Genomic DNA, 26,098 nt, shown 5'->3' on the forward strand with positions numbered 1-26,098 from the left:
GAAGGGTTAATACATTTCTTGAATGTGGTTTTGAGCACCTTGAGGGTTGCAGTTTTTAGAATGTTGTCACTTTTGGGTGCTTTCTGTCATATAGACCCCTCAAAGTCACTAGAAATGTGATGTGGTCCCAAAAAAAAATGGCTTTGTAAATTTTGTTGGAAAAATGAGAAATCACTGGTCGACTTTTAACCCTCATAACTTCCCAACAAAAAATATATATTTCAAAATTTGTGCTGTTGTAAGGTAGACATGTGGGAAATGTTATTTACTACCTATTTTGTGCAATGTGACTCTCTGATTTAAGGGCATAAAAATTAAAATTTTGAAAATTGAAACATTTTCTAAATTTTTGCCAAATTTCCATTTTTATCACAAATAAAAGCAAGTTATAGTGAATAAGTTTTACCTCTATCATGAAGTACTAAATGTCACGAAAAAAACAGTCTCAGAATCAATGGGATATGTTGAAGTGTTGCAGAATTGTAACCTCATAAAGTAACAGTGGTCAGAATTGTAAAATTTGGCTTGGTCATTAAGGTCAAATTTGGCTGGGTCATTAGGGCTTAAATTACACAGAAATGCAAACTGTGAACATAACCTAACAATGCATGAAGACATTGAACATGCTAAGATTGCAAGGAAGCGCCCTTATTTGCATACGGATTAAAAAATTTGAATTTTTCAGAGATTACTCCACTGAAACATATGTTGCTGGTATGATTTTTAATGGGGTTTAGGTCCCCTATATAAATGCTTAATTAGTAAAATCTACATTTAAGTGGTGACAGACTTCCTTTAAGGTGTACAATAAATCAACTGTTTTGCATTGACAGAATCAATGATAAAATAGTTTGTAAAGATCCTCTTATCTGCGCTTAGAGACTTCCAGCAATTCTCCTCCTGTGAAAATAATAGAGACAAATTTTATTCAAGATTCAGATTACTCTAATACTTGTTATATCACACCTGGGTGGCAGCCAAACTCCAAGAACTTTACTTTCTGTGTATGCCAGGGTACATTGTCATCCTACTTTTTCACTAAGGCTGGAGTCACACACAACGAATAAAAAATCGGTCCCATTTTAACGGTACGAAATCGCACAAAGAATTCTTGTCCAGGGATCCGTCTGTCATCCCATTTTCCGGCGATCAACCGATTTTATTCGCATCTAAGCATCAAATTGACATCCAATGCCAATGCCTGATGCTCTTTCCTGTTGACCTGGAGAAGTCTTGCGATTTAATCGCAAGTCACACGTGTGCTGCGTTTTCAATGCGTTTTTTAATCGCACCCATAGACTTGCATTGTCGAATCCGATCCGAAAATCGGTGACAATCGCAGCATGCTGCGATTGTCTTGGTCCGAGGAACGGATCCAATAAAAAAACGCATGATGGGAGCAGCACCATTGAATAACACTGGGACGAATGCAATGCGATTTTTTATCGCATTGCATTCGTCCGATTTTATCGCTAGTGTGACTCCGGCCTAAGATTATATGTATGGCTGCAGTATTGATAAAATTATATTAAGACAGATATGTTGTTGGCAGTCTTTTTCCTTCAAGTTTAATTTCAATATGGAATAGAAGTTTTTTTTTTGTTCTTTAATTAGATTATTAATAATCTAAATCCATTTAACACAAGGACAAAAAAAATGTTTTCAACATAGCTAAAGCCCCCGTTACACACAGCGAGATCGCTAGCAATATCGCTGAAACGTCACTGGTTTTTGTGACGCAGCAGCGATATTGCTAGCGATATCGCTATGTCTGATACTTACCTGCGACCGGCTCCCCCGCTGGTTATCGCTGATCGCGCGAGAAGGTCCTGGACCGTTTCTCGTCGGGCGTTTCTGCTGGGCTTCCTGTGGCGCCGATGAGCGACGCGTGGACGCAGGCGGGAGGACATCAGGATCGCCTCGTCTGACAGGTAAGTAGCGACCCCCGACCCCTACGATGTCGCTGGTGAGATCTGCCTGTGTGGCAGCTGACCACTTAGTGATGCACCAGCGATCCATATCGTTGTCGGGATCGCTGTTGCATTGCTTAGTGTAACGGTACCCTTAGTGAAATATTCTCTAATGCTAAAGAAAACCTCCCACTTCCTATCCCACCCACAAGAGAAATTAAAGAGTTATGGAGTTGTATGCAGTTAATAACTTTTTTCATATGGATATGTGTGGTGCAATGGCAGAGCTTGGGTTGCCAATGCCCATGACAAAGCAACTATTGTGCCCTTTAATCCTATAAAGATGCACTTTTAATCCAAATGATGCCCCCTGAGTGCCCAATTAAAGCAAATTATCCTTCCTGGGTGTCCCCATTAAAAAGTATTAATAATTTCTTAGTGACCCCTTAAAACATAAAAAATGCCCTATGTATTGTGTGCACCCTTCAAAAGTAATAATGCCCCCTTTGTGCCACCTCTTGCAAAAAAATATGTTTATACTGAATCTGAGTTCTTTTCTCTCCTGCACTAGGAGAATCCTGACGCATGGAGGTGCAATACAGTGACATTAATACACTGCTTGTTCTAGAAAACAGACACCTTGAAGACCAATAAAGATGCTGGCTGATTCCTGATGAAGGCGACATTGGAGCTTTCACAGCAATCTGGGACTTTTGACTACTCCAGGGTATGTGGACTATGCAACTTCTTTGTCGTTGGTGATGTCACTGCTAGTTTCCTTTTTTTTAATCCATATTTTGCACCCCTTCGAATTTTGCTCACAAGACTTCTGCTCCAGTGCATCCCCCACACTATGCCACTCCTGTGGGATCACCCACTTGTTGCACAAACTGCACCAAATGCACATTGTGCACTATTTTACAAATGTACATTGTGCATAGTAGATGTATGTAAAAGAGTATGCATATAGATGTAGAAAAGGGCTAAACAAATATTCACCTTGCACCGTGGCACACTTTGTGTCTCTTGGCTTCTATCTTACAAAGGTAATAAACGGCCAAGCTATGCAGATAGCGCAAAGGCTATACAAACATTCATTAGCACAAAATAAATGTTCACTTGTTCACCTATAAGTGCAAATTATGTCTGTGGGTATTGCAGTCCATTTTGACTTGGATTGGTACCTAAATGTGCCACAATGCTTCTATGGAAAAATAAAGTCCATATCAACAATAATTATGAAAAAAATCCATTGCGCTTCTAATTTTCAACCACGTCATAAAAAATATAGATTCGAAATGCTTCCATATTTATATCACTTAGGCTAGGATCACATAATCGTGTGTGCTCAATCTGAGAAAAAAAGGTGTGATTATGCTAATCTGGCTCTAATCAGAGTTTGATCAAAGTGGGATCTGTTTTTCATGGATGTCGAGGAAAAAAAATCTCCATCTTCTCTATTCTATCACTCCATAAAAATCGGACTGCATTCTGATGCTGAATGGGGTCCAATTTTTTTCATGAACCCATAAAGGCCGAACGCATTCCAATTTTCGGAGGCAAATTATGCATGGTGCAATCTTTTTTTCTTGGACCACATGGTCAGGGGGTAAAAAACAGACATGTGCGCAGCCTCATTGAATAATATTGGTGCGAGTGTGATCCAATGTTTTGATAGATTGCACTCAGAACGAAACATAGTTCTCTACATGAGCCCTTGGGGACACCTGAGTGTGGATCAATATTCACGGACTGACAGAATGGAGAAGATGGAGAATTTTTCATTTTTTTTAATCTCCTCATCCAGTCAAACTCTGATCAAACTTTGAGCATTTGGACAAATGTTATGCTATGGCGCAATGCAGCTTGGTGCTTTTTTTTTCTCATGCCGACTCAGCATGAGAAAAAAAATTGCAGCATGCTGTGAGTGTCTCTGCAAATCAAAATACGCACATTATTTCAAGTCTAAGGGTGTGTGCACACGCTGCTGATTTTTCCACGCGGATTTGTCAAAAACCGCAGGTAAATCCGCAGGTCAAAACACCTGCGGTTTATCTGTAGTTTAGCCTGCGGGTTTCCCCTGCGGTTTGACGCCTGCCATGGAGCAGGTGCCAAACCGCAGCAGAATCCGCACAAAGAATTGACATGCTGAGGTGTTGAAAACGTAGCAAATCCGCGCAGAAAATTCCGCAGCGTCTGCACAGTGGTTTTCATTTTGCATAGATTTTAATGGTACCGTACACCGCAGCAGAAACTGCTGCGGATCCGCAGGACCAAAACCACTGCGGATCCGCAGCAGAATCCACAGCGTGTGCATACACCCTAAGGCTATGTGCACATGTAGTTGGAAGTGCTGCGGATTTTTCCGCGCAGATTTTTAAAAATCCACAGGTAAATCTGCAGGTCAAAATACCTGTGGTTTACCTGCGGATTAGCCTATGGTTTAGCCCTGCGGTTTCACACCTCACAATGCTGAAGTGAAGGTTTGAAACCACAGCGGAATGCACACAAAGAATTGACATGCTGCGGATTGTAACCCGCAGCAAATCCACGCGGAAAAATCCACAGCATGTGCACAGCGTTTTTGGTATTACCATTGAAAACAATGGTACTGTACAACGCAGCAGAAACTACTGCGGTCCCGCAGAGCCTGAAACGCTGCGAGTCCGCAGCAGAATCCGCAACGTGTGCACATAGCATAAAGGTGCATGTAAAACACTGGACTCAACTCAGATGTCATACGAATTCAGTTCAATTTACACTGATGCAGACAATGTAGAAGATGGAGAAATTAAGGTATCCATCTTCTCCGCACCTTTGATTTTATTCTCTCAGAATCAAATCACAGTAACATGAGACCCGGCTCAAACTGTAATCATAGTTTGAGCCGAGTGTCATTACAATAATTGATCCGATTCTCTAGGAAGAGAAAATCATCACTCGTGTGAGCGATCCCTTATAGTGATATATACGTCAGTTGCGTAACTACTGGGTGCTTCTTTTTCGAATAAAGGGTGACAAATGAAACAGTGGCCCTTGAGAGTCTATGAAATTGTCACTCCACTTCCATTATGACCTAAATGGGATACGTACAATTCCTTTTGAAGCAGAAGTCCTACCCACAAAATTGATAGCTTGACTTCCGCAACCAGCGCTGAAAGTTTTAGAAAATGATTCCATTTTTTTTTGCACAAATAAATAACACATATAAATCTTTGCAATTTAACACATCTTACTGTAAGAAACAGTTGAATGAAGACATCGGAAGAGTCTGTCCACAAACTATTGCCTTTATTTGAGAAATTGTGAAATTCTTGCCGAAATGTATATTTCAGAAAGGATTGTAAAAGTGACAATTTCGCACAATGCACATTGACTTTCTCTGCCACATTCTAGCTGATATTTCACTTCTGCACCCAAGGTTATGGGAGTCAGTATAACATTAATCTTTGACAGTTCGACAAAGAAATGAGTTCAGATAGCCACAGAGCTGCATTAAAAAGTCATTGAATAGGAAGTTACTGAATGTGGTTTGTGGCACTAAGGGAGGAGTATAATGCTGCACATCAAATTTCTATTTAGTTTCCAGGCTTTCAAATGTACTTAAAACTTGGAATTTCAACTTATACTGTTCTTTGTTGAAAGCTACCATCAAATCCATACATCATATCTGGTGAATTAAAGTCATTTTTTAACACATACTGATAAAGGCAACGAGACAGGTCAACAATTTGCACATAACTCTATCTCAAAACATCTCCATTATGTGCACCATTTGCTTTACATTTGCTATAGGTTTTATTATTTTTTATGCACTCAATAGAGTAAATGGACAAATTTGTTCTTGCAGAATAAAACCTATTGAGATTCATTCAATATACAGCATATTGTACATAGGAATTTTCCATTTTTAAAATGTGATTTCACTCAATATTCTATAGACACTTAACTACCAAGTTTCATGTAGATTATGTAACAAACTTAGTTGTCTCCACTCATGTATTGGTTGCCTTTCCTGTCTAATGCTGCCTCTCCTTTACCAGAGGTGACAATGACAGAAGAAACAGCAATGTTGATTTCAATGCTGGTCAATGCGCCAGACAATCTGAAAGCGCTACTCCCCTGGAGATAGTGTACATTCACACTCCATCTAGTCATAAATAATAATGTATTAAAACATTTGAAAAAGTTTGTTGTATAGCCAGTCTCTAATAATTGTGAAAGAGCCAGTTACAGCTTGGGATCAGATGCTATTTAGGGCCCAATAAAATCCTGCAAGCCTTCTCTGTCACTGGTCAGCTATTGCATAATATATTTTTTGTATCACTGTTGTGTATATAGCGCTAGTGCGCTTACATTAGATTGACTGGCTGCATTCTGATATAGCTTTGCTCAACTTCCACCCCACCATTAATCCTTTGGGTGCAATTCCATATTTTATATCTCTACTGTCTTTGTTTCCTTTGAGTCATTTGTTTCTTTCAGAACTTCTGAATTTGAAACTAGATATCCTCTAACTAAGCCTATGACATCCGATTTTGCACATTTTCCCTGCCTCACTCGTTATGACCCAACTTGCTGAAACGTCTTCTATCAAAGCGCTCCTAAAGCCAGCAGCTATTCCATGTACAGAACACCGGAATCTCTGCTTGGAAGGGACAATCCATGTTCAGTGTTATGATCGTGTAGCAACTAACTCAGGAAAATAAACAACACACTAAAAACTGAACTGACCCTGCCAGTTCCTGTACAGACAAGAGATCCTAAGCCCACAGTCATTATTGGTTCCTGCGCAAGCTGAGATTGCCCTCACTGCAGACTAGACTATAGAAACTTGGACCTATGCTGCCTGAAAGTTCGTCGAGCGCTTCACATTCCTCCTGAAGAACCGGAGGGCAGAGCAGCGTTTAAATTACCTACAGAATGGAATGTGTGCTGAGATAGAAATCGCAAAAGGAGTTAAACAAAGCATAAAATACAAAATAAAGGATTAAGTACGTCATGTTAGAGAATATGCTGCTTACGTCCTAAAAAGAAACAGAAGAAAAGTGAAGAATAAAGAACATAAACAGCAGAGAGACAAACCCTAGCCGGTCTATCACTGACTGGCTTAAACTACAGCAGTATGGTTGGACATCCAAACACTATCGCTAGCAGGAAAGACCAACAGGGGAAAGTACCGGTATATAAACCGCTCCCGAAAGGTGTTAGGATAGCCAAATTAATAAATGAAAACACCTGCTACCCTAACAAGACTGAAGCAAGGATAACAGTAACTATATACGCATGGAAAAGGTATATCTGTTGTTGCTTAGGCGAAAAAGAAGCTGACCACAAAGCACAGGCTCAAGGGTTTGAACCCAGATGCATGAAATCCAAATAACATCAGGGTGACCTTGGAAACAAATGGTGCAAAATAAATTGACTGGTGTCAAGTGTGTCTGTGATAGCCTTTGCGATCTAACAAATTTAAACATTTTTATGGTTTATTTTTTACTTATTTATTTTACTCACTTATATAGTGCCATTAATTCTACAGTGCTTTACAGTCTAATTTAAAGTGAATATGAACTGCAAACAGGATTCACTGCTAAAGACAGAAATTATGAAGTAGAAAATAAAAGTGGACAACATTCTCCAAACATGGTGAAGAAGCAGAAAAATAACACGGTCATTATGGTAAAGATTAAAGATGAGTGGTTAAGACAACATTCGAATTTACAGGTTCACTAAGATTTTCCCTGAAGACTCAATTCACAGAGATCTTTTTCTCCATTAATTAAATGTCCCTTATTATTTTCTTTGGTCAATATAGACCCAAGAGCATGAAAAAACATAAATTGTAAAAATAAAAAAAAAAACATATACACACCATACCTTTCACTTCTTCACTCCTCACTGTCACCCATTCGGTTCTCACTGCAACTTGTTATCATGGCCATGAGAGCTAAATCCTTGAGCCTTTTCATGCTAAGTCGGGATGTCCAGGTCTGATGAGGCCTGAAAGGGTTCTGCGCTAGCACCCATAAGGTCACGGCTTCTTAACTACACATTGTGCATTGTCATCTCTGGGCTTTCAGTGTTTGACAGTGCTAAGGACAATACAAGTGATGTTGAAGAGCAGAGGGACCACACAAGTGTTTTTTTTTAACCTTTTGATGGCCTTCATGGTCCAGAAAAATGGTGGTCAGCAGCTGGCACTTTGCTGAGTCTGCGGGAAAGCAAATTACAAATAATCCACATATCGATAAATGTGTATTTTTGTAATATTCGAGTAGAATTCAATTTCACTCACACATATTCATTCAACTCTAGTGAAGAACTAACTAGACCAAGATTATGCTGTGCTGCTCATTGCGTCTGGGCATATCAAAACTAATGAAACAAAAATAAATTTCAGTTTTACAAAAAATTGCAACATGTTACAGAAATAAAAAAAAAAATGTTTTATGGGGGTCTGTGATTTGAAATTCCCAAAATCGTTGACACAAAAAGACAAAAAGATTTTGACTCTTTTGTTTCTAATTAACAAATTGATGTGTAGACTGTAGAAAATCTGTAGGTCATAAACAGCTAACTCTACCACTCTATGAGACCTGAAAAAATAATCAAAGCTAAAGGAGCATGGTAGTCAGTTGAGTTAAGGCCCCGTCACACTAAGCGAGATCGCTAGCGATATTGCTTAAGCGTCACCGATTTTGTGACGCAGCAGCGATATTGCTAGCGATATTGCTATGTGTGACACTTACCTCCGACCGGCTCCCCCGCTGTCTATCACTGATCGTCCTGAGCCATTTCTCGTCGGCGGCTTCCTGCTGGCGCTGACGAGCGACGCGTGGACGCGGGCGGAAGGACGTCTTCATCGCCGCGTCTGACAGGTAAGTAACGACCACCGACCGCTGCTACGTCGCTGGTGAGACTTGCCTGTTTGGCAGCTCACTAGCGACCATTTAGCGATGCACCAGCGATCCTGACCTGGTCGTATCGTGGTCAGGATCGCTGGTGCATCGCTAAATGTGATGGGACCCTTACTCTTACCCTTTTATTTTTAGTCACTGGATCACTTTGTACACTATTTCTCCGATTGTAAACGCTTGACATTTCAAAGACTATTTCTGGAGCTGCTCCAAACTTTATGCGTTTTGGTCTATGACAATATTTACTACCCCAGTCTTGTTTTTGCTTGATTCTTATCATTCTGACACAGTTCATCAGCATCCCTTAGGCTGTTGTGCCATTTTGCTAGGTAACTGACAGGTGTCCACCAGTCATGTCACTGAGAAGATGCCAACTGAGCCAGGAAACATTTCCAAAACTGTGTAGTTCTCACTCCATTGCACACGACCACTTGTTAGGCTCTAGCAAAGCAATAGTTATTTCTTGCACGTCCAGGGCTCTATTGCTATATGACTGTTTCTGATAAGGTCATCTAAGATCTGATATATAACCCAGCGAGTTCAGTCAAATGAAATCTGAGTGTCAATTCAAGTCTGTTCAGTCTCTGCCTCTAGCCTAATATATTTCTATATTGTTTGCCTGTGTTTGACCTTGCTCTTTTCCAAGACTTTGTCTACAGCCTTGCTCCTTTAGATTTGTTTTCAGAGATGTGTTGTTCTACACCTAGGTCCTAACCTAGGCTTATTCTTTATTGGATAGCACACCTAGACTGCATAGTTCTTCTGATGCACAGATAAATGGTGAAGTTTTATACATTCTAATAAGATATTTACCCTTCCCTTAAAACTGGCATAAATAACATTGGGTCTTTGCCATGGACAATGTTTCTTTCGATCTCATAATATTTTATGAAGAATTTCTAGCTCGCTGTTTAGCTTTCAGTGACTACTCATAATACTTATTTGTCACCATAACTAGTTTTCCATTCCACTCCTTACCCCAGTTACTATGCATACGCAAAATTTTAAAAATTACAAAAGTAAAATCTTTTGACTTGCCAATATGGGAAGTCAAATATTTATTGAAAGGATAGTCACACTACAAATTAAACAAAAATGGAATATGTTTAAATAGGCAATAGGACAGTATGATTTTGGAGAAAAAAATCAGTAACGCAAAATAATACTTTAAAAAAATTGCAGATTACCTATGCATTCACAATTTTTTGTAACAATATTATGTAACAGTAGTAAGACACAGATTAGAACTGAAATGTCCAAAAGTGTCATAAATGATAAACTGTTCTAATCTGTCGATTTAAAGAAAGGATTCCACCCCACACATTCCCACAATCAACCTCCCGACAGGGCAGTTAGAGCTGATTCTAACTGGCCGATAACCAGTCCTGGCTGATAACCAGGATGTGCAATCTGTCTTTCTAAAATGGCAATTAAGTGACCGTACATTTAACTGATCTGTGATTGCTTAACTGCTGTGATCAGACTGCCAAAATCTCTCACAAGAGTAAATGCTATTTTTTATTTTTTTCTTCTCCTCATTTATGATTCACTCCCATTATTACCCTAAAAAATAGTGAATCATTTGTGATTCTCTGGCCTAAGGCCAGATTCGTACCACATTTCTGCCACACGTCAATGATTCCATTGGATTTTTGAACCCCTGGAAAAGGAATTTGGATATGTATCAAGCAAATCCACAGACTTATGTTATCAGAGTTCAAAACATCCAACTTTAGATTCCATTTAGACTCTGTCTTCAAAGTAGAAAACATTAGCTTAATCTACAATTTAAAGGTGGATATGGCTAATGTCACAAGCATGTGGGCAAACCTGGTAATGTGATGTGAAGTCAAGAGATAGAGTAGATGTAGAACATAAATAGTCATGAAAATAAAAAGAAAAGAGTGAAAGAAATAAAATTAGGAGATAAAAACAGAGACACAGAGAAAAACAGAGAAGAACATAAAGAACCTATTGAGTCCAAAAAGAGATACTGGGATCCAAAATGTGTTGATACCTGTGTTTGCAAAATTTTGGATCATAAAAAGAAACATGTTTTAACTTGCTTTCTTTTATCAAAAGCGAAATGTAAAAGAATACAAAAAATACTAACAGTGTATGATTTCTTTTGTATTCCATAGCCTTACAATTATGTTAAACATCATTCAACTCAGATTAGGTTCTTACACTGATAAATAACAGCTTGACATACAAGCCAGACATAGAAAAGGTCAAAGGAGAATAGATATTATTTCTGATGCATATTTGACAATTTAAAAAAGTCAGGGAATGCATGAAGAAATTGAACAAAAGCTTCAATTACTGTAGTAAAGTTTTTGACTTTTTTTGAAGAGTAGGGATGAGCAGATCCTTGAAAGTTTGGGTTTTGGTACCCAACCTGAACAAAGTTTGGTTAGGAATGCAGAACTATAAAAAAGAGAGAGAAGCCAGCGCTGCCTACGGTCAGAATGCAATACATAAAGTGCATATGCACATATAAATTTCTAACTGTATTTCAAAATAAGACATTTAGAAAACAATCCTAAAATTTTTTGAGCCACCCTGCCACGTCAAGGCATTCTCATATGGCGCAGTCCTACGCTACATTTTTTTATATTCGCTGTGCCATTACAGCCTCCTAAATGTATTAAAAGCAAGACCACATTAAATGCAAACTGTACCTGAAGTGTTTCTAAATCACTCCCCGCAAGGAGAAATGATACTTCTTGGATATCGGTCAGACGCCTCTCTCACAGCCAAACAAGATCTCACACTTTGCACTGACGAGGGGCAGTACCCCAAAACACAGTGTCTGCAAATTGAGATTCTGACTTGGCTTTTATCCTAAGTCATGTAGCAAGGCTCGTTAAAAGGTCGACATTGACTTTTAGGATTGCTACGTCCAATAGGTGGCACTAGAGTTCTAGTCCTCTTCCTCTCTGAAGAGACAATTTGCATGAATCACTCCCATGATGTCATAAAGGGCAAGTGCAGATAAAGGCTGACCATGTCCGGACATAGACATTTCAGGTCCAACCTCCACACTTACCTGACCAGCAACCACAGATGAAGGGTGAAACATGCTCAGACACAGGTGCACAATCAAACAGAGCCTGAGGCAGGGCAGGGCTGCTGTATGTGTATACAGCAGTCTAGATCAATCACAATGAATGCAGAGAGAATGGCGTGCATAGCCCAGCACGCACGGCAACAGTGGTGGTCAGCCACAAACCAATATGAAATAAAAAAGAGAGAGAAGCCAGCTCTGCCTATGGTCAGAATGCAATGCATATGCTGGCTTCTCTCTCTTTTTTATTTGAATGCAGAACTGTACTCGAGCTTGAACCAGATTTTGAACTCTATTGAAAACAATGGAGACCTAAAAAAAAATCACTCTCTTTCCAATGGACTCCCCCTGGAACTCCAAAAATTACAACGGACTTCCAGGAGATGACCACGTTGGGCATTTAGCACTAGACACTAACTATCCAATACAAACCCCAAACTTTTAAGTTCGGGTTCACTCATTCTGTTGAAGATATAAAGAAACCAAGAACATGAAGATTTTTAGTTTTTTTACCCATGTCGGTAATGATATAGGATATCAAAATTCAAGTGATCATAATAGCCAATCACTATGTATTAGCATAAAGATGGATAGATGTGGCAGACTGGCAGTGTAAAAGTTGTAGAGAACTGGTTAAGTAAATATTTTTGAATGTTTAGTATTTTTATATTTATACGCCAGAGATATTAATTCTTGTATTTAGACAACTTTTGATGAGCAAAATTTTGCTCAAAATTCAGCACAGAAATAAAGAGGACAATTTAATAAGACTGGTGTTGCACATGACAATTTTAATGTGTGAGCTTGTTGCAGTACGATGCACCTAATTTATTAACAGTTGCTTGCCACTTAATGATTTAGGTACATTAATTACTTCCATTCCATCCATAGACTTTAAACATCCAGGGGTCCTGCTTCTACTCTGCAGTGACATTCTAAAATGAAATGTCACTGCATAGTAGAGCAGCTAACTGTGGGAGAAGGGATCCGGCTATCAGAGACAGCTGGAGTGCCCATAGAGGATGCATGGATGGTTTATTATCATCAGTGCTTCTTACAACTACTTCACAGTGCTGAACAAGGGTTGTGTATGCAGTATTAAGAAGTACTCATGGCCCTTTCACCTCCATACAGAGTGTCCGTGTGATTACTGTGTATAAGGCATGGCAGGAGGTGCTTGGTGATAGGAAATAAAGACAGCTCTACAGTGAAGTCAGGAGGCTGCATTTCCCCTGTAACTGGGGCAAGCATACCATCCCCAATTAAAAGGAGATTAAGATGAAAACCAAAATCTAGAATTATTGAAATGCTCCCCATAGGTTTTTAATTACATTATCTGAGGCACACTGTGCAAATTAAATGAAAAATAACATGAATAAATAAATAAAAAAAATTGCAGGTAAAAAATAAATTAATTAGTAAGATATAAAATAGCGACTGTCACATTTTTATCCATCGACTGCGCTGTGTAAAAATATTGCAACTTATTAAGGTATTTTACACAAGAATCCTGCCATAAACACTTTAAGGAATTAGCCATATAATCTCCTAGATTTTTTTTAGTAACCAATTAGATCACTTTTTTACTTTTTCAACTATTCTGGGAAGTGAAAACTGCAGTTTTGAAGCACTGATGCTTCTAAGGGTGTTTTTTTTATTTATGCAAGGCCCATAATGTTTTGCAAACAGCAAAGGGTAATAACAAACCAGGAAAGCTCATCCTAGTGACATTTTTAGACAACTGTACGCGAAGTACTGTGTTATCAGGATCATGTCATTGTAGAGCCCTCATTGCCCACTTGACTGTAATTTTTTCAATTTTTTACTCATTCATTAATTTAAACAACTTTATAATTCTATATTTCCCGTAAATGAAGAGGATTGAGGAAAATTACAAAGCAGGATTTGCACTTCTTATGGATACTTAAATCAGTTGGATTATTGGTACAGATAGAGTTGCATATTGTTGGGAAAACTTTAGCTCCTCGCAGGCACAAGAGTTGGAAAAAAGAACCATGACACAGATGAAGAAAAAAGTGAGGCTGGGAATGACAAAAGCAAGGCTGTTTGGCTTGGAAATTGAAAATGAACATAGACATATTTTCATACAAATTTTTAAAATCTCTAAACCACACTAGAGAGAGAGCATTTACCCCCTTCTCCTCTGTCACACAGAATGGCAGCACGAGACAAGAGCTGGCAATCCAGCTGACACTTTTAGAAATAGACTTAAAATGGACATAGGGAAGTAGAGAATTACATCTAGTTGTGAAGTGAACCTAAATAGCATGCATGCAGTACCTTTTGGAACTAAAGGTCCCCTGCAGTGTCAAGGAAAATGTATTTTGTGCGTAGACAAAGAGTTAAAGATTGGACAAATAGTTAAGCCAGGAAAAGCCTCTTAAGTTTTGAGAGGATTGAAGCAAATATCTCATACCTTTTAGAGATAGCTGTTGTTCTTCAGGTACACGTTCCTTTCATCCAAACATCTTTGCCAGATGCTTGGGCATAGGTAGAAAATTATGAATAGTGGGTGTGGAAAAATCCAATAAAGATGGGACATAAATTTTCAGCTTCATGGCTAATTGGGGAAGAAAATGCATGTTTTTTTCATAACTGGAACCCCTGCCTATAAACCCCAAATCCATAGTGGCCAGATAACTGACAACAGCCATATCATGTTTGATCTCTGGGAAAGGTAAAGTCACTATGAAATATATTGTGGCAATCTTCTGTGATCATCAGACATAACGTTATCGCATAAGCTGGGAATTTCCTAAAATCATGAAGGGCTGAGGATATCCCACAACCCAGCCTAATTGAGATCATCAAGGGGACTGTGGGTGTATCTCAGGTACTGATAAAAGGTCAAGACAAATTATGATCTGTGTACAATGCTGAGGAATATACATGTCAATGTGGGCTTGATTCCAATAACCAGATATTTTGAATTGAATTGCCTTAGCCCACTAACTGAATAATCTCTGTGATCAATGTAGTAAGTCTTTTGTTAATCCATTTTTATTTTCTGTAATTGTATATGTCGTTTTGTTTTGTCCCCTTTGTAAAATGTTTTGTACATTTTTTTATAAACACTACCTATCATTTGGATTAATTATAAAATTAGATAGTTCTGCTCCTTTTGTTCTGTAAACCACACCTCAAACCATATGCTACCTACCAGGTGTCCAGTTTGCAAGAATAAAAACAAAAAACAACTGGTGGTAATCATCTTTCTTGGATTATTGTGGAGTTCACAGTGAATGTATCGGATGTATATACATATATTTCATGTGTTGGAATCAGAGGTGTATATATCATATGTGCATTTCAGTTCCCCAATAACCGGCCTATTAGTGGAAGCAATAAGTCAAGTAATTGTACAGACAATAGGGGGCAGCAGGGATCTGTTCAACACAAAGATCACAGAGGGTGGTTCTGCGGGACCTTCCCAGACTGCAGTATCTTGACGCATATCCTGTCTCATTCTTGCTTAATCTCTTCAAATATCATAATTTGCCTTATATTATAGTTAAAATTAGAAATATAAAAATAAATCTCTGTCATAAGAACTCAGTCCCCTCTTCTCTCACTGTCCTTTGTGTTGATGTAAGACAACTGGTGGCAGCAGAATCTCCATGCTGTGCCCTATCTGCAGTGGGGTTGGTCCTTAGCCAGTCAGCAGATGAAGATTTAACTGATTAGCAGGAAATTATCCCTTAATTCTTTGCAGGATTTTTACTATACTGTTTTAATATCACACAGAAAATGCAGCAGGCTGAGGCTAGGATCACATGACTGTATTTTCTCTCATCTGTGAAAATAGGTCTGATTCTGCTAATCACTCTCTGATCAGACTCTACACAGAGCTTGATCATAGTGTGATCCAATTTTGTAGTATGTGGGCAAGATGGAAAAAAATGTCTCCATCTTCTCCATTCTATCAGTCTGTGAAAATTTTTCTGCACTTGGATATCATCCAAGTTCAATCCGATGTTTTGCTGACAGACCCATTGACTTGCATGGCCGAGTGCGATCCGATTTACAGATTCAAATCATGCATGTTGCAATTTTTTTCCTATGACAGACTCACTCAGAGGAAAAAATTGGACACGTAATCGGCCATTGGCTAGTGTGTGCTCTGTCATATCGCACTTTAACCAAAAATACAGTTACCTGCTTAAACCTTTATCGACAGTGAGAAAGTAGAATTCCCATTAAAATTTTTGTGGACTAAACCTGTGTAAATGCGTATCTAGTGTAGTCTAGGTGTATTAATATACTCATCGATCGCCACCTTCTTTGGTGACCAGTGCCTCACCCGTCCTCTTCAGAGTCACGTGACTGAAGTTCTGACTCGCTGGCTAACACTGTGCTGTACGTGTGAACGAGAAGTCATTTTTACAGTGTAAGCCTATGGAGTGTCAGAAAAAGGCTCCATAGACTTAAATTGTAAACGTGACTTCCGGCTTCACAGAGCACAGAGTGAGCCAGAAATTGGGAACTTCAGTCCCATGACTTAGAAAGGTTGTGCTTCACACCAGACAAGATGGTGATTGGTCAGTATATTACACCAACAGTACATTACATAAATATTCACAAAGGTTTAGCCCACAAGAAATTTAATAAAAATGCTTCCTTTAAGCATTATTTCTAGGCTTTAAGAAAGGCACTGTACTTACCATAAAAAAAGGATGATCAATCTGTAAACTCTGGAAGTATGAGGAAAACAATGAAGTAGCTTTTTGCCTTCAAATGAGAATTTGTAGTGCTGTTAGAGTTCCCCACAGGGCCGTGGGGTACTCGGTACCGGGCCGGACGGTTCTTAAAGTGAGATGTCACGGCAGCAGTGACCCGGTCTGTGGCCCTGGGCGTCCAGTAAAATTAATAAATGATGATAGGGTAGTTTGTAGAGGAAATAGTTTGTGATGTCACCCGTGGCATTTCGCAAGGGTAGCCAATGCTGCAATGCAGATACTCTTGGATGGTGTTAGGGCAGCAAAGACGATTAAGCTCTCCACGGGTAGAGCTGTGTCCCAGGGCAGTTAGGATGTTAAAAGCAATGATAGTGTCTGTTGTGGTGAGTGTGGAGCAGGGCAGTTGAGATGCAAATGACTCAGATGACACAGCAGGGTGCAGTTTCCAATGCTTTACTCACAGTTCGCTTGTGCACAGATGCTCACTTAGTGCTGTGTCCTCCAGGTGAGGGGTCCAGCAAACTCCCAGATAGATTGGGATACACCTTTCCAGGAATCCCTTCTGTGTGTTTCCCTCCTGGCCGTCTCACTGTGCTGGTTTCCACCTCTCCTGCTCTGCGTCTTCACACACAGTGTCCCGAGCCAGCAGACTCAGAACTGATGTTGGTCAGACCCCTGGATCCTATATGTCTGCCTTTTCAGTGAATGAGTGTGGGGTCAGCTGCAGCACTTAAAGGTACTGCCGCCTCCAGTTTTCTAGCTGAGTCCTTAGTTTTTCCACTAGTTTTGGGGCTGGTCCCCTAACTGCGACCTGTTCCCTCCACCAACCACGCCGGTGGATGTGGGCCCCATGGATGGATCACTCACTATCCATGCCCCTAAGACCTCTTCTTCCTCTCCTGTGGAGCTTTCCTTGCTTTCTTCTCTATCTTTACTCTGTCTCTCTCACTCTCTTTAGTCTGGAGACAAGCTGCACTCAGCTTCAATCTCCACAAGTGACTCCTTCTCTTTCCCTCCTGACTGACTCCTTCCTGAACAATCTCTTTACCTCAGCACTAACTCCTCCCACCAACTGTCACTTCCTTAAGCTCCACCCCTTCTCTACTTTCTCCACCCACACCCTCTACTTAACTCCCTCTTGGCCAGATGGAGACTAGTGTTGGGCGCCGGTGTGTGAGTCCTGGCAGCGCTCCTTCCTTACCAGAGAGCAGAGTATCACACCTCTGCATGAATTCCAGTACCCTGTGGCGACTGAGACCCCAGGGGCGCTACACTTAAATATTATCAAAAATAAATTTCTGAGAGTTGTTTCTGTAGAACAGTGTTTAATATATGCCGAAGACTATTTCCACAGCTCTATACATTGATCCCTCTTCACATAGCTCGTTATTGGAGCTATAGATTAAATGCCACAATACAAACTAACAGCATCTCCTTCTTTAGACAAAAGTAAGCTTTTGGAGACAGAACTTTGATATTTTACCAACAAATATATGTGTGCATCTTTGATAAATAATAAAGATGAGCAAATCTTTAGAAATTCAAATTCGCCAGCTTTGCTCCATTTTTGCAAATCATTTGATTTGCTGCAAATAGATTAACTATGAATTATCAGTGATCTAAAGACTCCAATTTCCCTGAAAAAAAGTGTATGATTTTCTGCTGTCTATTAAACTACATCCAACCCCTTTTAAGTGATTTGATGCAAATACACCTTGACTACTGACAAAGAGACTGTATATGGCTATGGATAAAAAGATGGTAAGTAGTTGTAACCAACAGCTACAACATTCCTAACACAGTAATCTTCACTGCTTCGCTTTCACACGCTATTTGTTTGGTTTGTTCAGTGTTTTAAAGGAAATCTCTCATCAGGCTTTTTCTATTTAATCTTGGGGCAGCATTATGTTGTGGATGAGATACTGATTTTTGTGATGTGTCACTTATTAGGCTGTGCGCTGTTGTTTCAATACATTGAGTGTTTTATCGGCAGGACATTAACACTACAAGACTATAGCTCGTGTATCCTGGTCCAACTCTGCCTCCTCCAAGCTGCTAATCAATGGCGTGGGTGGGTGTGCTCTGCTCTATGCTACATTCGAAAACACTGATAATATCACTCCTGCTACACCCAATAAAGTAAGTGTTACATCACTGGAATCAGGGTCTCTTTTCCTACATTATGCATATCTCTGATGAGATAGCAAAAAGCTGGTGACAGATTGCCTTTAAGGTTTTCTTTCCCTATCGCTATGGCTATGCTTAAAGCTGCGACGTCCTCTCACTGTCCAGATTCACCACAAAATGGCAACTGCATTTCAGGATTCTGCTTTTATTGAAGCTATGATATACCCTCCTGACTAGCTATACTATAACATGTGACATGACATCTACAAAACCAAATGGGAAAACTGACATTGCTGTGTCTGAGACCATTTAAGCCTTCTCTGGCCAATTTCTGCAGTGCATCAAATGCCAGTGGTTCTTTTAGGACAATGCTTAATTGCGTAATTGGAAATTGTTTGAATATGCCGGTTCATCACATTACTAAAAATTCAACTTGTCTTTTCACTGAGAGGATTTGTTTATCTGTTCTATATAGATTGTGTCTTTTTGATCCTGTAACCATATAAAAGGGTGCATCATAGACATGAGCAAATCTATTCACAATCCATTCATTTTTAATAATACAAGTCTTTCTGATTGGCTTTGAATCCTGATTTTGACATATTCCTTTTAATATCTCCATTGACGCCTAAATTGACAATCATTCTAAAGTGCCTGTGGTGTTAATATGGCGCCGTTGATAACGTCATATTGGCTTTCTCTAAACCCACAATATATCTATATAGAAAATGTGCATATCCACTTTTCATTCCTTCTTAAATTTTGGGCTAAGTAGATTATTTGTGAGCAGACTTTAGTAAGAAGTTATTGGCTCCAAATCTGACCCCAAACTTGGGATCTATTAGTATGTAAGGGTGTGTGCACACGTTACGGAATCTGCTGCGGATTTTTCCACGCAGATTTTGCTAAATCCGCAGGTAAATCCGCAGGTCAAAAGACCTGCGTTTTACGTTCAGAATTGCCCGCGGTTTCCACTGCGGTTTGCCAACTGGTAATGTAGCAGGTGTCAAACCACTGTGGATTCCGCACAAAGAATTGACATGCTGCGGATTTAAAACTGCAGCAAATCCGTGCGGAAAAATCTGCAGCATGTGCACAGCGTTTTTTGATTTCCATTGAATTTAAAGGTACTGTACAATGCAGCAGAATCCGCTGTGGATCCACAGGGCCAAAAACCCTGCAGATCCGCAGGAGAATCCACAACGTGTGCACATACACTTAGGCTGTGTGCACACGCTGCGGATTCATCTGCGGAATTTTCTACGCAGATTTAGCAAAATCCGCAGGTCAAAAGACCTGCGGTTTATCTGCGCATTAGCCTGCGGTTTAGCCCTGCTGTTTCACACCTCTACAATGGAGAAGGTGTGAAACTGCTGCGGATTCCGTAGAAAGAAGTGACATGCCGTGGATTTGAAACTGCAGCAATCCGCGCTGAAAATTGCGCAGCATGTGCACTGCAGTTTTTGATTTCCATAGGTTATAATGGTACTGTACACCACAGCAAAAACTGCTGCGGATCCGCAGGGCCAAATCCGCTGCGGATCAGCAGCAGAATCCGCAGCGTGTGTACACAACCTTAGGCTGGGGTCACACAGGCGAGAAACTCACATGAATCTCGCATCTCAATACCTGGCACTTGCCGCTGGCAATCGGGACCGGAGCGCTCAGTTGCATGTATTTCTATGCAGCTGAGCGCTCCAGTCCTGAGTGCCGGCGGCAGTGCTGGGTATTGAGATGTGAGACTCGTGCAAGTTTCTCGCATGTGTGACCCCAGCCTTAGAGTCAAAGTCATCAAAAGATCCTCTGGCGGATCAGTCTTTCCCTGTCCCCTAATCATGACGTGTATGTCCTAATGAAACCTTCGCCTTCATATGAAATCATTTTGATAAAATTGTTCCCCAACTCATTACAAAATAGTTTAGGTAGCAAACCGGAACACATAAAGCTTTTAGATAAATCAACACCAACACTTAAACTATTTAACAATATAAATCAGAACTCACTAAGGCTAGTTTCACATTTGCGCTTTTGAGCGCAGCGACGGCCTGAGCACGGCCGCCGCTAAGCCCCACACCCTGCCGCGCCTCTGCCGGTAGCTCCGCCTACCAGCGCATGACACTGCATTCATCCTGCGTCCCCTATCTTTATCACTGGGGGTGCAGGCCATGCGCAGTATGCGTTTGGCGGCGCATGCACCTTTTTGACGGTGCGCCGAGCGCAACCAAACTGCAGCATGTTGCGTTTGGCACAGGTCGGCGCACCGTCAAAAGGACGCATGCGCCGCCAAACGCATACTGCGCACAGCCTGCACCCCCAGTGATAAAGATAGGGGACGCAGGACGTATGCAGCGTCATGCGCCGGTAGGCGGAGCTACCGGCGGAGGCGCGGCAGGGGGCAGGGCTTAGCGGCGGCCGTGCGCAGGCCGCCGCTGCGCTCAAAAGCGCAAGTGTGAAACTAGCCTAAAATACTGTATCTAGAAAGCATTTTCTATTCTTTTTCAAGAAATCTTTAGTATAAATAGCATCAGAAAAAATCCTGTTTTTTAGTTGTAAGAACATACATTTTCCATCTCTGAAGCACACATCTGGTCTTGAAACACAGCCGATTATTCCTTTTGAAAAATAAAAAAAATGAAGAAAAAAAAGAAAATGGTACCCTGCTGCATTTAAAAAATGTATGAATTCAATTTGTAATTTCACATTTAGAAATAAATAATAAATTGCCTGTCCGTTGTTAAGCTAGTTTCAGGCTCTTGATAATTGTAATAGTTGATAAATCAGGGGGATTTTTGGAGAACCGAGCAGCACGATGTGTTTGTTATTGCGTCTGTGGTTTCTTTGACAAATCATGCCCTTGGAGTATATTTTTCATACAAGTTTCCATGGAGATTTCAATTTCTTTACATAAGAAGGATTTCCTGGGCTACCAACTGATGTTGCTGGAAGCCTTAGTCAATATAAATGAAGGGTTGTCTTTGATTTTCACTTGCGATGTGCTGCTGAATAACTTGGTGGTAACCTAGGTTGGTAGGTTGGTAAAATTTTATACTAATATTGAACCAACGCAATATATTGTTTTTTATTTGTAATATTGTATGATTTTTATAAAAAAATTGCTTATTTTTTTCTGATGTATTAACTATTCTACTACAGTTGATGAATGCAATTTGTAATTGGTGTTAAAAACATGCTTTCAAATTAAACAAATAAGTTCAATTTTATTTAATTACTTAAATCATCTTTTTTTTTAAGCTTTTATTTCCAAGCTATGTTCCTACTAAATAACAAAAGTAAATGCAATACTAATATAATATACAGTAAATATGTCTAAAATAATAGAAAAGATTGAGAACTTACATTTTTTAGTATAAATAGTTAAAATGCAATCCTTGATACGTCTTTTTACAGAGATCCACATTTCAGTATAGCTGTTTGAATAGATGCACCAACCAAAGAGAATTTTGGGCCTTAAGCTAGATAACTATCACAGACAAGAAATAAAACAATTGCTCACAAAGGTCCTTCTGAACCTCAAATTATGCACCATAAATTCATAATACAGAATGACATTTTGCTGCTTTAGTTGGACTATACAGCTTATATGGTGTGTGTGTAAATATATACAGTATATATATATATATATATATATATATATATATATATATATTTTTTTAATCTAAGGTTGCTTAGTCATTCTTAAGGATCTTCCCGTCTGATTTACTCTCACTAGATCGTGAGATTGCTGAGCACGCTAACTTCTCCACGAAACTGATATGGAAAAAATTTCTAAAGACACATCTCTGGTCTCATGATGAAAATTAATTGGAAATCTTAGAAGTGAGATTACAATAAAAAAGTATAAGAATGGGGATGAACAAACCCAAACGGGAAAGTTCACGATCCATACCTGACACCTAGTGTCCGATACTGAACTCCGGAACAAGGACTTTTTATTGTATGTCCTGTTTGGGTTCGGCAATCAAATAAAGCTTCTCCAAAGAGTGCAGCACAGCCAATCAACACGCTTTTAGACTGTGGGCACTTCTGGAGCCACCACAGCCATGCCAAGTATTGGTATGGCTGTGACTGGCCAGCGCACTATGTGACCCGGCCTGTATAGATGCCGGATCATGAATGTCGCTGCCATTATACTCTTATTACTGCAGGGATAGGACACAGCTGGAGGGAGGGACATATTCTGACTGCGCACTCTGCTAAAGAAACTTTGTGTATACTCTGCAACCAATATCTGCTGTAGTACTGTGCTAAAAGCTGCTGTGTGTACACTGCAAACAGCCTGGGAGAATATCATGCTAAAAGCCACTGTGTGTACTCTACAACAAGTACCTTTCCTTTTAGCTGTGGTGTGTCCTCTCCACATTCCACCTGTGGGAATACAATTTCTATAAGCCACTGTGTGCACTCTGCACCTCCACGCCTTTGGGAGTACAGTTCTTTAAAGCCACTGTGTGTACTCTGCACCCACTGCCTGTGAGAACACTGTTCCTTTAAGCTGATCTGTGTTTTCTAGTAGTCTGAGAAATAAATAATTGTCATCAGCAGTCTACTTGCCATTTCTAGGCCAAAGAATTATTTTTTCAAGACCACTATGTGATTTCTAGTAGTTCAGCAAATATACTGCTCAAAAAAATAAAGGGAACACTTAAACAACAAAATGTAACTCCAAGTCAGTCACACTTCTGTGAAATCAACACTGATTGTGATTCAATTTCTCCTGCTGTTGTGGAAATGGAATAAACAACAGGTAGAAATGATAGGAGGGTCACTAACATCCATGTGTCTGCTCACACTCCACCTGTGGGAATACAGTTTCTATAAGCCACTGTGTGCACTCTGCACCTCCACGCCTTTGGGAGTACAGTTCTTTAAAGCCGCTGTGTGTACTCTGCACCCCCTGTCTGTGGGAACGCTTTTCCTTTAAGCTGATCTGTGTTTTCTAGAAGTCTGAGAAATAAATAATTGGCATCAGCAGTCTTCTTGCCATTTCTAAGCCAAAGATAATTTTTTTTCAAGACCGCTATGTGATTTCTAGTAGTTCACAAATATTCTGCTAAAAAAAATAAAATGTTAATGTCATTAATGTACTTTCTATTTTACCATGATTACTATGGTGACAGAACCCCCTTTAAGTCATTTTCCAATCCACATTTGTTTGCAGGGCTCTTACCTGCTATTACCCCCATTCAGCTTCCTTTTGCAGCCCCCTCGTCCATTTTACAGAAATTTTACAGCACTGAAGTTTAGGTCCCCATTGAATCGAATGGTGTTCGGAGTCCGGGGTCAAGTTCGTGTCAAGTTTGGGTCCTGTACAGGACATTTTAAAAAAGTCCACCCGAACCTGGTGAACCCGAACATCACTTATCACTATATGTGAGTAAAGACTAAAAGAAATGTGGCCATTTGAAAGTTACATAGAATTTCAAAAAACAGAATAACCCCCAATACACACACATCATTCCCTGTCCTAGTCATAGGCTCTTTAGAAAATGTCTAACATAAATGAGTTTCCTTACAAATTATTGCTTTGCACAGTATAAACAATACAATGAATATGCCAACAATTTTCAAGGATTATGTTGTCTAGAACAACATGAGACCACCAGGGAACACCATAAGAAAGATTCTTGGACAACAATATGATTGCATGAGAAACAAGTATAGTCAGAGGGTATTACAAAGTAAGACATATATATATATACCATCTTATGGGTATCTCATAATTATTTTTTATCAACTGCATATTAAGCCAACTTAAAGACTTTAACTGGTGATCAGCACCTCAAGCTGATATTATTCGATTCTCTCGAACAATGACAGCTAGTGACCACCCTTGGATTAGAGGTGCCCTGTGACTGACTGACAGAATTGGGATCTTTCATGGATGCCTGCTAGGCTGTCATCTATTGTCACTACACCTGGTCTCATGCCCTTACCTCTTAGTGCCACCTGAATATACTGTGCAATATGTGCACCAATTCACCTCTTCAGTCACCTCGAGCAGCCCAATGTCTCAAGCAACCATCGTTTTATATTGGTATAAAACAAACTGCACTCCGATTGTCCATCAAAGGTTGTTAATAGATTAATTATGCATTGTATGCATCATTGACTCTGAAATAACAACAATGACACAAGTGGGAGCGCAGCCTTAAAATTAGTCCCTCAGGATTACAATAAAAAATGTAATTAAATGGGTTATTCAGGACTTTTAGATTTTTTTATTGGACTAAGAAATTACAGGAAAGTTGCTATCTGTCTGGAGAACGTCCGACGTTGATCTCTGCTGTCTAAGAGTGGTCACCTCTGGAGAATGCAGACTGAAGAGGTCCCCTGTGGAAGAACAAAATATGGGTCCTTTCCAGTCCAATAGCTCATCATAATGCACAATTCCATATGTTTTTGGAGGTGGAAATTGACCCCTACCTATCGGACCCATGTGCATCTGTACAGGTTGCACCAATGATATACCTTCCCCTGACCACTCCTGCCAACGATTCTGCTGCTTATGTTGATGTCATGTCGACTAACATTTATCATTTCATCTTCAGCTTGCTTAAAGGGATCTGTCACCCCCTGGAACGGTTTTAAGCTTTTATTATGGGCATACAGGTAATAGAATGATTAAAATAGTCCTACCTGTATGCCTCACAGCTGCGGTGTAATTGTTGAGAAATTAGACTGTATCTGGCTTTGGCCAATACACTTGCATTGAATGAGACTGTGCCCATCTAATCGGTATGTGAACACTTGTATAGAGTGACTGTTGACTTGTAGCCTAAGACTGGAAACCCCTTTAATTCTTTGACCTGTTTGTACATCACAATCAGGGTTTATGTTCTGAGCAGTCCTCTGAATGTATGCACAAAATCCGCTTTGAAAAAAAATGTGTAGTATGGGAAAGAGATAGAAAGAAAGAAAGATACTGTAGGTAACATAGAGAGAGAGATAATAGATAGATAGATAGATAGATAGATAGATAGATAGATAGATAGATAGATACAGTCATATGTAAAAGTTTGGGCACCCCTATTAATGTTAACCTTTTTTCTTTATAACAATTTTGGTTTTTGCAACAGCTATTTCAGTTTCATATATCTAATAACTGATGGACTCAGTTATATTTCTGGATTCAAATGAGGTTTATTGTACTAACAGAAAATGTGCAATCTGCATTTAAACAAAATTTGACCGGTGCAAAAGTATGGGCACCCTTATCATTTTCTTGATTTGAACACTCCTAACTACTTTTTACTGACTTCCTGAAGCACTAAATTGGTTTTGTAACCTCATTGAGCTTTGAACTTCATAGCCAGGTGTATCAAATCATGAGAAAAGGTATTTAAAGTGGCCACTTGCAAG

General features: G+C 39.7%; 1 long non-coding RNA gene across 1 annotated transcript in view; it reads right to left on the reverse strand.

Annotated features, from left to right (window-relative positions):
- LOC141085825 (uncharacterized) overlaps window positions 1-26,098 on the reverse strand; it is a 210,700-nt gene that overhangs the window by 119,611 nt on the left and 64,991 nt on the right. The window contains exon 3 of the long non-coding RNA XR_012231421.1: window positions 7,788-8,121. This is a non-coding gene — a long non-coding RNA (uncharacterized lncRNA). The remainder of the gene's footprint in view (window positions 1-7,787; window positions 8,122-26,098) is intronic.

Source organism: Dendrobates tinctorius, unplaced genomic scaffold (assembly GCF_039654945.1).
Source record: "Dendrobates tinctorius isolate UK_male_01 unplaced genomic scaffold, ASM3965494v1 ptg000029l, whole genome shotgun sequence".
In the NCBI taxonomy this organism is placed as follows: Eukaryota; Metazoa; Chordata; class Amphibia; order Anura; family Dendrobatidae; genus Dendrobates; species Dendrobates tinctorius.